At 36.6% G+C, this 15930-nt stretch overlaps 1 protein-coding gene across 3 annotated transcripts in view; it reads left to right on the top strand.

The window, feature by feature from the left end:
* Positions 1-5488: 5488 nt before the first annotated feature.
* LOC144975159 (protein rolling stone-like) overlaps positions 5489-15930 on the top strand; it is a 167251-nt gene continuing 156809 nt past the window's right edge. The window contains exons 1-2 of one of the 3 annotated variants that reach the window (XM_078918948.1): positions 5489-5531; positions 5789-5824. The gene's annotated coding sequence lies outside the window, so the exon portion shown is untranslated. Of the gene's footprint in view, positions 5569-5631; positions 5701-5788; positions 5825-15930 lie in introns of those variants that run through there. The other 2 variants (XM_078918947.1, XM_078918950.1) reach the window with 2 other exon arrangements.

The raw sequence follows: 15930 nt of genomic DNA, 5'->3' as shown, positions 1-15930 counted from the left end.
CCCTCGGCCCTCCGTCCACTCAGAAGTAATTGGATCGCAGAATGTATTTAGCTCTCGCTGAAAGTACTTTTGAGATAAACTAGCGTCCTGTCCGAATGATAGTAATAATAAGTGATTGTCATGGTCCGATTTAAGTTACACAAACTGGGACGAAATCTGGCTCAATTGACCTTATAGATCCGAAGGACTACCAAGAAAATAACATGTTTGATCGTTTTCATTCGGAAAAGGATCTGAGCCAGGGCCAGGACAAAAACAAATAGTAAAAGAAAAATCTCTCTGTTCATCCCATAGGAGAAATTTGTCTCTAGGGTCTATTCCAAGGGATGACTGGAATAACCCAGGAGTTAGCCGCATGCTGCGCAGCATATAGAGCTATGGCGAGGTGGCTTGCTCAAGGCCACACAGCGCAGCGGCGGGTGATCGAACTCGTACCTTCCGGGTACGAAGCAAAGACTGTACCGCTGAGCCACTCACTGCCGCTGTCCCTAATATCAGGGCAGAAAAATACATAGAAGATGATAAAATATAGATACAGATAGAGAGAGACAAAAGACTAAGCAAGTGACCTCCCGGGAGCAAGGGAAGTCATCCATCGGCAATGAAGGCTTTCAGATATTATTTTAGTTAGCTCCCTTTCATAATCAAGAGAGTTGAATTTTACAAAGAGAACACGTAACATTCTCTTTTTAAAAATAAATGTAACTGCCTCCTTCTCACCAATATCATTAAAGCCAGAGCCTGGGCAGAATCAAATAGCTCGTAGCTGAGTCCTTGGAAAAAGGAAATGGGACAGAAGTGAGTCAATACGTAGCCATCGTAAAGTTATGGCCTGACACTGACCAAAAAATGACGTCAAAATGCCAGTCTTTTGCCACAAAAGAAAACAAATCGTGAGTTGTATTTAATAGTTCAACCAATGAAATAACTTGTTTCCTTGAGCTGTGCTAACGACAACTCACTAGACGCTACACAAACTTTAAAAAATGACGTCAAACTGCCAGTCCTAGAGGGTTCTAATGTTAGGCTATTTCTGTTAACGATGTCTACGGTCAATACCCTACCAACAGCGCCAATTTCTTCCCATGACAATGGTGAGAGTTAATATAGTTGAAAGCAGTAATTTATGATGAGCTGGTAACGCGTCATGGTCTTTGCTCAGTATCCATAAGGTATCGAGTTCGAGTCAACACTGAGCTGTTATATGGCCAAGTGCAAGTCACCTCGCCCTAGCTTATTTTACGGCGCTGCACTGCGGCTGACGCCTAAGTTATTCTAGTATTTGCCTAAAGACAAATATCGCCATTGGGGTGGATAGAAGAAATCCATTTTTTATTTATTCATTTTCAGTTATTCGTCACCGTGGCATCATCATCATCATCATCATCATCATCATCATCATCATCATCATCATCATCATCATCATCATCATCATCATCATCCTTGCCATCATCATTATCATCATCAGCATCATCATCATCATCATCATCATCATCATCATCATCATCATCATCATCAACAGCAACTCAACCGCCATCAAATTTTACCCATACAACACATCACACTGACAAATAAACTCAAATCAATGAAACGCAGCTTGAAATACTGAATGTTGAATGTTTTGTTTTTGTTATAGGAATATAAAACACAAGAATAAGCACAGCTCTCTTTTATTGAGAAGATGTAAATTGTAAATAAAAATTTAAAAAATTATATATATATATATATATATATATATATATATATATATATATATATATATATATATATATATATAATATATATTATCGTATTCTAAATAATTATTATAAAATAATTATATATATATAATTCACACATAGAGTAAGGTGTGTGTAGCATCAAATTACAAGTTTAACACATAGACAATCGTTACAAGGCTCTGTATGGAATATTAGTGCAAGAATTAACACTTGCAATACAAAACTTAGTTATAACATTTTCTATATCTACTTTTAACTAGAATTAACTCTTCTTACAATATTTCAGTATTTTCCAAACTGACAGGCTTTCTACCATTAAAAATATATTTATCAATCAAGCTTCTACAAATATTTATGTCTTAGTAATTAAACAATATCATTCTTCAAAGTTTGTGATGTACAAAATAAATCTGTAAAAGAAAAATGTATATTGTGTCGTAACAAATGTGACGATTTTGCTGCACCAGACACGCCAGAAGACTTAAGAAGAAGAAGAAGAAACAGGAGGAGGAGGAGGAGGAGGAGGAGGAGGAGGAGGAGGAGGAGGAGAAGAAGAAGAAGAAGCAGAAGGAGGAGGAGGGGGAGAAGAAGAAAAAAATGAAAACGAATAGATTACGAAGCAAAGAGAAGGAAGAAGAGGATAAAGCGAAAGTGGAAAGAAGAAAATGATATAAAAAAAAAACTAACAAACTCCAAATCGATGCAGGTTCGACCACAATGTTGAAATCAAATATAAGAAAACGAGAATGATAAGGAATAATAACAATAATTATTATCTCTTGGGTTCAATATATTATTTGTAACCTCAAATTGTTATTTAAAAAATAACAAGCAGTGAATTTCCAACAAGAAAGACATTGAAATTGTCGTATTATTATAAACTGCACAACCAACAACACACACGCAACAAATATATTATAATTGCTAATTATTATTCGTTGCTGCTGTAGGTGTTTATTGACACAGTCTGTCATCAAATCGTAATTTTCAAACAAGGCAATAAAATGCAAAATGAAAAGAATATAATTTTCAACGCTTAAATCGATCGTGAATAACACATGGATGGATGTAGATAGTAGAAAACATAAATAATAATATGATGTATTTTGAAAGAAAAAAAAGATAAGTATAGAATTGTAAGCTTCAATTTATTAGACGAAGACAGCAGATACTATGGACGTTTCGGGTTTCCCCTTTATCAACAAAACACGATGAATGAAACACTAAGGACGAATGAGATATGTGTGAATCACAGATCTCATTTGTCATGAGCGTTTCATTCATCGTGTTTTGCTGATAAAAAGGAAACCCGAAACGTCCACAGTATCTGTCTTCGTTTAATAAATTAAAGCTTACAATTCAATATTTATCTTTAATCTTTGCTTCGAGCTTCACGTAGCAACATTTTCATTATTCTGTATTTTTAAAAAATCAACAAAAAAAAAAAAAAAAAAAAAAAAAAAAAAAAAAAAAAAAAAAAAAAAAAAAGAAACACACACAAAAAAAAAAAAAATAAAACCAACACTATGTTGAGGCTATGTGGTCTTGTGGTATGACACTCTCTTTCGGATCGGAAGGTCCTGGGTTCGAGCGGCGCTCGGTGCATTACCGTCGGTAATTTACTTAAATGCATGCTGTTTGGTTATGTCTTTAGGTATGACACTTGTTGAAAAGGACTTTTCTCGCATTCCCTCAAGTAAAAATAACGTATTCATGTTTAACAATGAGTACTTGCCCGTTAACAGTTTTGTCTCTGTCTCCAAATATGTATATGTCCTGTCCTGGGTTCGAGCCTCGCTCTGCGCAAAGTGGATGCCTTGGAGAAGGCTCTGTACTCATATTCTCTAACCATACTCAAGTGTAGAATGAGTTCCTGGCCGATAACAGCGTTGTCTCTCTCCGAATTAAATTGTGATATCGCCAAACAGGCATCATGTCCCGCCCTACATGTTAAATGTTGCTGTTGGCCAGGGACCCCTTTGATCACATTTCGTCGATATTGCGCTATATAATAACTCAATTTCAAAGCTCAATGTATATATAAATATATGTATATTTATATACATAATATCGCCTAACAGGTGTTATGTCTCGCCCTGCATGTTAAATGTTCCTGATGGATTAGGACCTCTTGTAAAGCGATTTGAGCACGTCTAGTGGATATTGCGCGTTGCCATCGTTAACATAATATAGCCGGACACGAGAACCCTATAGGACTGGCAGTTTGTCTAGTGATTTGTCGTTAGTTGAGCTGAAGTAAACAAGTCATTTCATTGGTTGACCTAGGAATACAATTAACGATTTGTTTTCTTTTGTGACAAAAGACTGGCATTTTGAAATCATTTTTTGGTCAGTGTTAGCCCTAGCATCGTTATGTTTGATAGAATGCGCTTGGCCAGGTTCACAACATTGCATCGGAAGTTAACGGACCAACACAAACTCTGGTAACCCTGAACGTTTATGTCAGGTAATACAGTTTAGTGAGAACACTCACAAACGCGGATGGCAAAACAATAACAAAGGCCTGAGTGACGTCATCTGCATACTATCTATAGATAGTATGCGCTTGGCTAAGAAGTTCATAACATTGCCATCCGGATGTATAAAGGGACCAACACACAAAACTGTGTGTCTATGAACGTTTATAGTCGGGTTAATACAGTTCAGTGAGCATTACTCATAAACGTGGATGGCAAAAAAACAATAACAAAGACATGTGTGACGTCATCTTCGAACTATCTATAGCCTGATACTGAAATCCAAAAGGACTGACAGTTTTACGTCATTATTTGTTTTTTTTTTTTTGCACCCCCTAGTGAGTTGTCGTTAGTAGAGCTCATGGAAACAAGTTATTTCATTGGTTGAACTATTGAATGCAACTCACGATTGTTTTATTTTGTGGCAAAAGACTGGCATTTTGACGTCATTTTTTGGTCAGTATCAAGCCATACCTTTACGAAGGCCACGGTGTCAGGCCATAACTTTACGAAGGCCACGGTATCAGGCCATAACTTTACGAAGGCCACGGTATCAGGCCATAACTTTACGAAGGCCACGGTATCAGGCCATAACTTTACGAAGGCCACGGTATCAGGCCATAACTTTACGAAGGCCACGGTGTCAGGCCATAACTTTACGAAGGCCACGGTATCAGGCCATAACTTTACGAAGGCCACGGTATCAGGCCATAACTTTACGAAGGCCACGGTATCAGGCCATAACTTTACGAAGGCCACGGTATCAGGCCATAACTTTACGAAGGCCACGGTATCAGGCCATAACTTTACGAAGGCCACGGTTTCAGGCTATAACATAACGATGGCTACGATCTTGCGTTACATAAATGCTGAAGATAAAAGCTCAGGCTCAGTAGGGAAAAAACAAACAAACGATATGCTCCGACCGTTAACCACGAGAACCACTTATTAACTTTCCACAAGATGCACGAGAGTCTGGGAGAAGTCTTGTCACATGCATATGTGTCTGTCTTGGTGACTAGCTGTTAGCAAGGACTGCTGATCGAATGTGGTGCCACCATGCAAGGCGTGTGTTTAGTGGAAGTGAGTGAGTGAGTGTGAGTGTGTGTGTGTGTGTGTGTGTGAATGATGATTGCAAGGACAAGTGAATGAAGTGTGTGTGTGTGTGTGTGTGTGTGTGTGTGAGTGAGTGAGCGGTGTTTGCAAGGATAAGTGAATAAATTGTACGTTTGTGCGTGTATGTGTGTGTGTGTGTGTATGTGTGAGTGTGAGTGTGGGTGAGTAGAGAATGAAAGGTCGTATCGGGGATCACCATTGCATGCCGGCTAACAGAGTGAGTGACAGAATAAGAAGAGTGAAGGTTTAACAGAGTGAGTGACAGATATGGAATTGAGAGAATAGAATAAAAGAGGGGAGAGGGACTAAGAGAGAGAGAGAGAGTGAGAGCGGAGATAGAAAGAAAGATAGATAGACAGATAGATAGAAAGATAGATAGAAGACAGGTAGATTTATTGAGGGAGATTGGATACAAGGGGGAGTGATAGAGGCAATTATATTTATTGTCTTTTGTTTTTTTTTCAATTGGATTAGTGTGATTTCTGAAGTTTGGATTTTAATGCTTAAACGGTGAGTAACTATTCTTTAACATGACAATGAATTTTGTTTAAAGAAAATTGACCTTTGCCTGTTGATGTTGAATAAAAGAAAATAAATATTAATTTTTATATGATAGAAAAGTTACAGGGGTATAAGAATCACTGTGCTTCACAATACTTTATTTATCATCTCAGCATGTTATATATAAATAATTCTCGTTTCATACAGGATAAGTCGCCGGTTATGGGCACTTTTTATATTGGCTCTCTTTGTTACATCATTATCGTGAATGTAGACTTCATCTCAATTTATACTTTCTATAATAATAATAATAATAATAATAATAATAATAATAATAATAATAATAATAATAATAATAATAATAATAATAATAATAATGATAATGATAATAATAATAATAATGATAATAATAATAATAATAATAATAATAATAATAATAATAATAATAATAATAATATTAATAATATTAATAATATTAATGATAATGATAATAATAATAATAATAATAATAATAATAATAATAATAATAATAATAATAATAATAATAATACAGCGCTAAACTTTCACTTTCAGCGGCGCTTTCTACATTATTAATTCATTTGATTTATTAAATAACACATTTTAATACACCCCCACAATCATGATGGAATCTGAAAAATTTATAATTATGTTACACTATTAACTTTTGATTTATTTTATTAATTAGAATTATACATTATATATCATTATGTGGCTTTGTGGTCGTATATTATGTAGTACACCGAGAATATACACTCTAGACTTATTTTATTGAAAGTATAGATAGTATGCAGATGACGTCACTCAGGCCTTTGTTATTGTTTTTGCCATCCGCGTTTGTGAGTTGTTCTCACTAAACTGTATTAACCAGACTATGAAAGTTCATGGTTACACAGAGTTTGTGTGTTGGTCGGTTATACTTCCGGATGGCAATGTTGTGAACTCCTTGGCCAAGCGCATTCTATCTATAGATAATTCAAAGATGACGTCACTCAGGTCTTTGTTATTGATTTTTGCCATCCGCGTTTATGAGTAATGCTCACTGAACCGTATTAACCTGACTATAAACGTTCATGGTTACACACCGTTTGTGTGTTGGTCCGTTATACTTTCGGATGACAATGTTATGAGCTTCTTAGCCAAGCGCATTCTATCTATAGGAGTATATTTCATTGTGTGGCTTTGTAGTCTTGTCTGCTGTACCCCGAGAATGCACACTTCAGTTATTTTATGGAAATTATACAGTATGTTTTGTCATAATATGGCTTTGTGTTCTTGGCTCGGAACTATGAAAGAAAAAAATTTTGGTCAGAAATCTCGTCCTTAAAAAATTGCTAGATTAAAGAGTTAATTTGACCCTCATCTTGTCAAAAACTCTCACACATGGGACTTTATTGAACATTTACCTTGAAGTCTTAGGTTTGATAGTTTTGGACAAGATGACAGTCATTTTAATCGATCGATCTTTGAAGGACGGGGTTTTTTTGGGCTAAAATTTTAAAATGTTTTTAAAAAATAAACAAACAAACTCAAAGCACGGCGTTATGGTATGGTATGGTCTCTGTGCGGCTATGTGGTCTTGTGGTATGACACTCGCTTTCGGATCGGAAGGTCCTTGGTTCGAGCCTCGCGCTCGGCGAATAGTTGAGTCCTTGGAAAAGGCTCTTTACTCACATTCTCTCACCGTACTCAGGTGCAAAAATGAGTACCTGGCCGTTAACAGCGTTGTCTTTGTCCGAAAAATTGTAATATCGCCTAACAGGCGTCATGCCCCGTCCTACATGTTAAATGTTGTTGTTGACCAGGGACCCCTTGTAATGCACTTTGAGCACATTTTTTTTCGAGCCCTTTATCGGTGATACAACGTTGAATCCTTAGTAAAACACGTTGGATTAGCTCTCTTTTGTTTCATCTTTACCGTGATTGTAGACTTCAACTCTATGTATACCTTGTTCACTGTTCTTTTCAATTTTCAATTGATTTCTTAAATAACACATTTTCGTATGCCATTATCTTATCATGATGCTAAAATGGAATCTGAAAAATTGATAATTATCTCACACTATTGCATCATACTTATTTTATTGGAATGATACATTATATGTGACCCAACGTCTCAAAACGGTATTATCTCGGGATGAGCCAGATGCTAAAAAGTCAAATAAAAGTTAAACTGGTCAAAAATATGAATCATTGGTGTTCAGCACTCTAAAATATCATATTCATTCTCCTCAATAAAACATATAAAACTCAACGCAAGTCTGATATTTCTGGCTACAAATTCAATTTTCAGCATCTTAATCATCCCGACGTAATACCGTTTTGAGACGAGGGGTCACATATGTCATGATAATATGGCTTTGTGGTCTTGTATGTCGTCATCCAATAATGCACACTTCAGACGTATGTTATGGGAATTATATAGAGTATATTTCATTGTGTGGCTTTGTGGTCTTGTATGTCGTCATCCGATAATGCACACTTCAGACTTATTTTATGGGAATTATATAGAGTATATTTCATTGTGTGGCTTTGTGGTCTTGTATGTCGTCATCCGATAATGCACACTTCAGACTTATTTTATGGGAATTATATTGATAGTATGCGCTTGGCTAAGAAGCTCATAACATTGCCATCCGGAAGTATAACGGACCAACACACAAAACTGTGTGTATCCATGAACGTTTATAGTCAGGTTAATACAGTTTAGTGAACATTACTCATAAACGCGGATGGCATAAAACAATAACAAGGACCTCAGTGACGTCAACTTTGAACTATCTATATGGCTTTGTGGTCTTGTATGTCGTAATCCGATAATGCACACTACAGACTTATTTTATGGGAATTATATAGAGTATATTTCATTGTGTGGCTTTGTGGTCTTGGCTCCGTACTATTAAAGAAATAAAAATTGGTCATGAATCTCGTCCTTAAAAATTGCTCGATTAATATGACCCTCATCCTGTCAGAAACTTTCATACAGGGGGAATTTTTAATTCAGAAAAGTGAGTGGAGCAGGCACTTATGTTGATAACAACAAGAGATGAAGTGAGTAGGAAAGTGCCAGAAGACAATAGAAAATAAAAATTTTGCGGAGGTGATGAGGGTTTGAACCCGCGACCTTACTGGTACGACAACTCCGCCTGACCGGGGAGAGCGTGACTCTACCGTATGAGCAATTCACAATTCCACTGGAGGTGGGGGGCGGGGGGGGGGGGGGCTCTGAAGGACTACTTTTCTCTCTCTCTCTCTCTCTCTTTAAAAAAATAAAAAAGCATCGGATTCTGCCAGATATAATATCGTGAAGAAAGGATTGGTCACGTGTTTCAAAACTATTCACGGATTTTTCTGAGACCAATGTTTGCTCTTTACTCCATTAACACTGAGACCGGAAGTGCTGAGTCGGCTGAATATTTCTGAGTGCCAATAATATGATATTTTGTTAGAATGACCTAGATGACGAAATCCGGGCTTAAAGTCAACATGATCAGATTAGAAATCTGAGAAATTTTTTTTTTGATTTAAGAAAATAGTCATTTTCCTTTGTGAAAACGTTTATTTAAAACCAAACTTTATAAGAAAGCCTTAAAATTAAAATTAACTTAGACTTGTGGTATGACACTCGCTTTCGGGTCGTAAGGTCCTGGCTTTGAGCCTGCTCGGCGTACAGTTGAGTCCTTGGAAAAGGCTCTTTACTCACATTATTCTCTCACCGTATTTGCAAATTCGCCTAACAGACGTCATGTCTCGTTCTACTTATTACGTGTAGCTGTTGGTCAGGGACCCTTTGTAAAGCACTTTGATTAAGTTTAGTGGGTATTTTATTGCGCCATATAAAAGCTCAACTTTTTTTCTTTAAATTTTTGTTTTTTTTGTTTGTTAATTTTTCCGATGCCTCGTTGTTTGATTAGTTCTCACTAGATTCGCTCAATATCAGACTGCAAAGGGTATACGACATAGTTACCGTGATAGTACGACTGATCAGGCGTGTAGAATTAGTGAGCATTTTATCTATTGGCATAGCATTGATGGTAATACCCTGTAGTTTGGCTGAGTTTAACACTAACTCCCATCATTTCTATTCGGACGACTGTCCGAGGGGCAAGACTGTGTCTCTGCCACACGGCATCTATTGATGCTGCGCGTTTAGGTAAAATACTCACATAATTCGATGCCAGATATAACGTACCCACACACAAAACTGTGTGTAACCTCGAACGTCCGTAGTGTGATTGATATAATTTTGTGAGAACTAATCACCAAAATGGCTGTCAGGAAACGATACTAACAAAGCGTTGAGTGACGTCAATTTCGTTACTTCTTTACCAGTTTGAAGCGGTCGATAACGTTCGAAGGATGAAGGAAGAAGCTGTTTGTGCGGCTAGGTGGTCTAGTGGTATGACACTCGCTATCGGATCGGAAGGTCCTGGGTTTAATTTTCGCTCGGCGCATAGTTGAGTCCTTGGAAAAGGCTCTTTATTACTCACATTCTCTCACCGTACTCTGGTGTAAATTGATTACTGGGCCGTTAACATCGTTGTATCTGTCCGAAAAATAAAATTGTAATATCGCCTGACAGGCGTCATGAACCGTCTTATATGTTTAATGTTGCTGTTGGACAGGGCCCCTTGTCAAGCTCTCTGAGCACGTTTAGTGGATATTGCCTTATATAGATAGTATGCCCTTGGCTAAGCAGCTCATAACATTGCCATCCGGAAGTATAACGGACCAATACACAAAACGGTGTGTATCCATGAACGTTTAATACAGGTTAATACAGTTTGAGCATTACTCATAAACCCGGATGGCAAAAAACAATATCAAAGACCTGTGTGACGTCATCTTCGAACTATCTATAGATAGTTCAAAGATGACGTCACTCAGCTTTGTTACATATTTTGCATCCGCGTTGTGAGTTATTCTCACTGAACTGTATTACAGACTATAAAATTCATGTTACACAGGTTTTGTGTGTTGGTCGTTATATTTCGGATGGCAATGTTATGAGCTTCTTAGCCAAGTGCATACTATCTATAAAAACTCAATTTTTTTTTTTATATGAAAAGTTTCACCATGATATGATGAAAGGCTACGCCACCACTATATTATGTGAACTGTTACTAAAAGCTGTGAAGATTAGATAAATACTAAAAACTAAAAACACATTAGTGGATAATAAGCCTCTAGCATATTTATTACGACAAAGATTCACAGTAGCTTCAGGAGCTTCCGTTTTGTCCTAATGGATCGCCGCGGGTGAATCGAGAGTGAGAATGTTCAAGGTTTCAGATTTACAAATCTGATCCACCTCCCTCCCTTCTCCCCTCCCTCCCCCCCCCCCTTCCTCCCAACCGTCATTCTGGTATTATGGAAAATAACTAAAGAATAAAAAAGTAGAGTTAAAATTAAACATTTATATTTAAAAAATAGTTTTATGTTCTCTTAAAAAAAAAACCCTAAAAAAAACAAACAAACTTGAGCATTGGATACAGAGCAATATCCGCGAAACGTGCTCAAAGTGCTTTACAGTTGCCATTAACTGCGTTGTCTCTGTCGGGAAAAAATAATTGTATTATCGCCTAATAGGCGTAATGGTTCGTTCTACATGTTACGTGTTGCTGTTAGTCAGGGACTCCTTGTAAAACGCTTTGAGCACGTTTAGTTGATATTGCGCTTATATAAAAGCTTATTTAAAAAAAAAATCTTTCTAATTGTTTTTAGCCAACCATTGTATGATTAGCTGTCAGTAAATTATATTAATCAGACTATAAACGTTTTAGGTTACACATAGTTTAATGTGTTGGTACGCAGGCGGATGTCGTGAGTCTTTTTATTATAATTAAACACATAGCATCAATCGGGAATAGGTTGGCAGATTGTTATTGTAATTTCTGGTGTGGTCAACGAACAATTATTCTACATAGATTTGTATCTATAGATAGTATGCGCTTGAATGGGTAGCTGAGTCTGTTAGATTAGGCGGAAAGTACTTGGTGATAGACAACCGTCCTATCCAAAGGGTCCGGTTATCAGGAGATCTGAGGTTCGATTCCAAGTAGAGACAGCCTGATTGATTTAGAATGTTTATTTTCTTCTTTCTCTCTCTCTCACTTTCTCTCTCTCTCTCTCTCTCTCTCTCTCTCTCTCTCTCTCTTGTTCTCTCTCTTTCTTTTTCTCTCCCCCCCCCCCCTCTCTCTCTCTCTCTCTCTCTCTCTCTCTCTCTCTCTCTCTCTCTTTGTCTGGCACCTTTTCAGAACTTCTGCTTACACCAGTGCCTGCTCTCAAATTTGTCACTTTGACATTTTTCAAAATAAAAATGGGGCATAGCTATCTACCCTTTTGTTTTTGCCTTCGTCGTCCTGTCCTCGTGCTTTCGTGTCAATCTTCCTAATAATGCAAGATCGAGTTACCAGCCAGCGAAATCCCGTGCTCTCGTGATACAAAATGAGCTAAAATGAGCTTTTATATAGCGCAATATCCACTAAATGTGCTCAGATCGTTTCACAAGGGGTCCCTGACCAACAGCAACACCTAACATGTAAAACGAATATGACGCCTGTTTGGCGATATCACATTTTCTTTTCTGACAGAGACAACGCTGTCAACGGCCAGGTACTCATTTTACACCTGAGTACGGTGAGAAAATGTGAGTAAAGAGCCTTTTCCAAGGACTCAACTATGCGCCTAGCGAGAGGCTCGAACCCAGGACCTTGCGAACCGAAAGCGAGTGTCATACCACAAGTCCACATAGCCGCACAAGTGATACCTGAGTTCGGTGATATAATGGAAATGAACATTCTTCTCCCAATGCAGGACGAGGGCCTACCAAATGTAACCCCTCGTCTCAAAACTGTATTAAGTCGGGATGATTAAGATGCTGAAAAATGAATTTGTAGCCAGAAATATCAGACTTGGGTTGAGTTTGTATGTTTTATTGAGGAGAATGAATATCATATTTTAGAGTGCTGAATACCAATGATTCATATTTATTTTTGACCAATTTAACTATAATTTGACTTTTTAGCATCTGGTTTTTCCCGACATATTACTGTTTTGTGACGTTGGGTCACAAATGTCTCTGTCGTCGATTTGGAATTTAGTAATGTATTTATGTTTATAGTGTTTGCTTTTTTTTGTTTTTTTTTTTAAAGTTTTTTTTTTTGGTTGTAGGCCGAAGAAGAGTTATGAGCCCGTGTTTGGTATTTTGTTCTTTTTAAAAAGCTGTAATTATTCATTATTGTTTAATACTTTTTTCCAAGGACTAAATTTTGCGCCGCCCACACGAATCAAAGACAAGCAAGTCCATTGGCGTGGCATGCTTACAGTATACGTTGGTGCCAGAATCAGAAGAAAATGACTTAAATCATGTTATATTTGTAAATACAAAAGAAAGAAATAAAAATTAAGAAAAGACTTACACAAATAAGTCAGAGGCGGAAAATACTATTTCTTAGTTTTATTATTTTTAAGAAATGCTGTAATCCATTTTTATAAGATGAATGCCGTGCCAGGCACCAAATCAACCAATATAGCCACGCCCCTGAAAGTCATAGTCATAGGCGAGTGTCATATCGCATTTTCACAAAGCCTCACAATACTCATAACCGACGTGTACATATATACAGATCTGACAACCGAACTCACATATGGCCCTAGTTTAACGTTGTTGTAATGGGCAATATTTGCTTGTTTTTTTTTTTTTTTTTTTAGATTTTCTATTACGACAATGAGGCCATCATGAATTGGGTAATAAGACCTGCAAATAAGTGCACGTCGCTCATAACCGTTTTGGGAAAGTACATTTTAAGAATTCGGCCTTTAGCTATTTAACTGCCGTGCTCTGGGGGAATAAGTATTTGAAAATTTGGCCAGAAATCCCGTCCTTCAATTATCTATCTATTTAAATGTCCCTTATCTTGGCAAATACTCTCAAACCTGGGTGGACAGGGGTGTCTGTGCGGCTATGTGGTCTAGCGATATGAAACTCGCTTTCGGATCGGAAGGTCCTGGGTTCGAGCTTCGCGCTTGGTGCATAGTTGATTCCTTGGAAAACGCTCTTTACTCACATTCTCTCACCGTACTCAGGTGTAAAATGAGTACCGGGTCGTTAACAGCGGTGTCTTTGTCCGAAAATTTGTAATATCGCCTAACAGGCGGCATGTCCCATCCTACATGTTCAATGTTGCTGTTGAGTAGGGACCCTTTGTAAAGCGCTTTGAGCACATTTAGTGGATATTGCACTATATAAAGCTCAATTAAAAAAAAAAATATTAGGAAATCAATTTCGACTTCACACGGGATCGATCTCGGTCGTTTTGCATGTGAACCGAGTACTCTATCAACTCTGCCAACTGGGCTATCGAAACTTTATGGATCGCTTGTATTTGTTTTAATAATAAATAATGCACTAAAGAACTGAACAAGTGTGTATGAAAGGTGCCAAAGAAAGAAAGAAAGAAATATGAAAGAAATAAACCCATCCAAAACATCAGTTGACCTCGTCTTGCACTAAAGAACTGAACAAGTGTGTGAGAAAGGTGCCAAAGAAAGAAAGAAAGGAAGAAAAACGCAAGAAAAAAACCATCCCAAAACATCAGTTGACCTCGACTTGCACTAAAGAACCGAACAAGTATATAAGAAAGGTGCCAAAGAAAGAAAGAAAGGAAGAAAAACGCAAGAAAAAAACCATCCCAAAACATCAGTTGACCTCGACTTGCACTAAAGAACTGAACAAGTGTGTAAGAAAGAAAAATGCAAGAAAAAAAAACATCTAAAAAAAATGGAGGTCGACTGATTTTTTGGGATGTTTTTAAAATTTTAAAAATTATTTTCTTCTTCTTTCTACTTTTGCCTGGTACTATTCATACGCATTTCTCCAGTTCTTTATCTTAAACCGGTGCCTGCTCCTTAATTTCTTAATAATAATACACTCAAAATTACAACAACAAGAAAAACATTAATTTCCTGACAACTTTCCTTTAACAATATTTTGACTTGAAGTAAGTTCGTGATTCAATCTTTTGTTAACCCGATCTTGTGTAAAGAAGAGACAAGTAATAATATTGGTTTTGCGTGACAAATCGTACAACAGCTATGCATTTGTCAACGGAAATGGAGGTTCTGAATAATAAATATTTCCTGTGTAGAGATAGATACAGAAAAAAAATAGAAAAAGAAATAGAAATATGTTTACATTTGCATGCAAATTAATATTTTCCGAGATAATGAGGAAAAAAAAAACAACTGCAAATTATTGGTTAAATTTCGTTGACAAAAAAACAAAAACAAAAGAAAAACAAACAAACAAAAAAAAACAAACAAAAAAAACAAAAAAACAACTATTCTATTAATTAAATGTAATTGGTGTCACTATGACACAAGGGCAAAAAAAAAAAAAAAAAAAAAACCCGCCAAAAAAAAAAAACAAAAAAAAACAACAAAAAAAACAAAACAAAACAAAACAAAACAAAAAAAAAAAAGAAAAAAATAAGTTATCGTCCATTACAACAATGTTAAATCAAGCACATAACTGCAGACCTGCAGATACATGCACCTAGACCTCGGTGGTTTGGCGCAATTATTTCCCTGAAATGATACAATATATATATATATATATATATATATATATATATATATATATATATATATAAAATAACCAAAAAACAAAAACCCATACAAACAAAAGATAATAACCCCCCCCCCCCCCCAAAAAAAAAAACAAAAACAAAAAAAAAACAAAACAACAAAATCATAAAACAACACCTCAGTTTCCTAATTTGTTTTTAAATAGAAGGGACATAACAAACGTCACCTCGGTCAACTCAGGTGTATACGAGTTCCGTTTTCCATTCTTTTACTCACATACTAAAAAATGACAACGCCCCCCCCCCCCCACCCCAAAAAAAAAAATAAATAAAAAAATTTGAAAACAACAACAACAAAACAACAAAGTTTGAAATATATTGAAATAGGGAATGCGATTAGAGGAAGAGTAACGTCCCTTGATTGGACGTCACCCATAGTTATGGGTGACGTCCAATCAAGGGACGCTACTCTCCCGCAAATCTCATTCCCTATAGTTTAAAGATAAAGAA

The sequence above is a fragment of the Berghia stephanieae genome, chromosome 6 (assembly GCF_034508935.2).
Source record: "Berghia stephanieae isolate SIO BIC M18660-M18661 chromosome 6, UCSD_Bste_1.3, whole genome shotgun sequence".
In the NCBI taxonomy this organism is placed as follows: domain Eukaryota; kingdom Metazoa; phylum Mollusca; class Gastropoda; order Nudibranchia; family Aeolidiidae; genus Berghia; species Berghia stephanieae.
The sequence above is the reverse complement of the archived record's forward strand: the minus strand, read 5'-3'. Positions and strand labels throughout refer to the sequence as shown.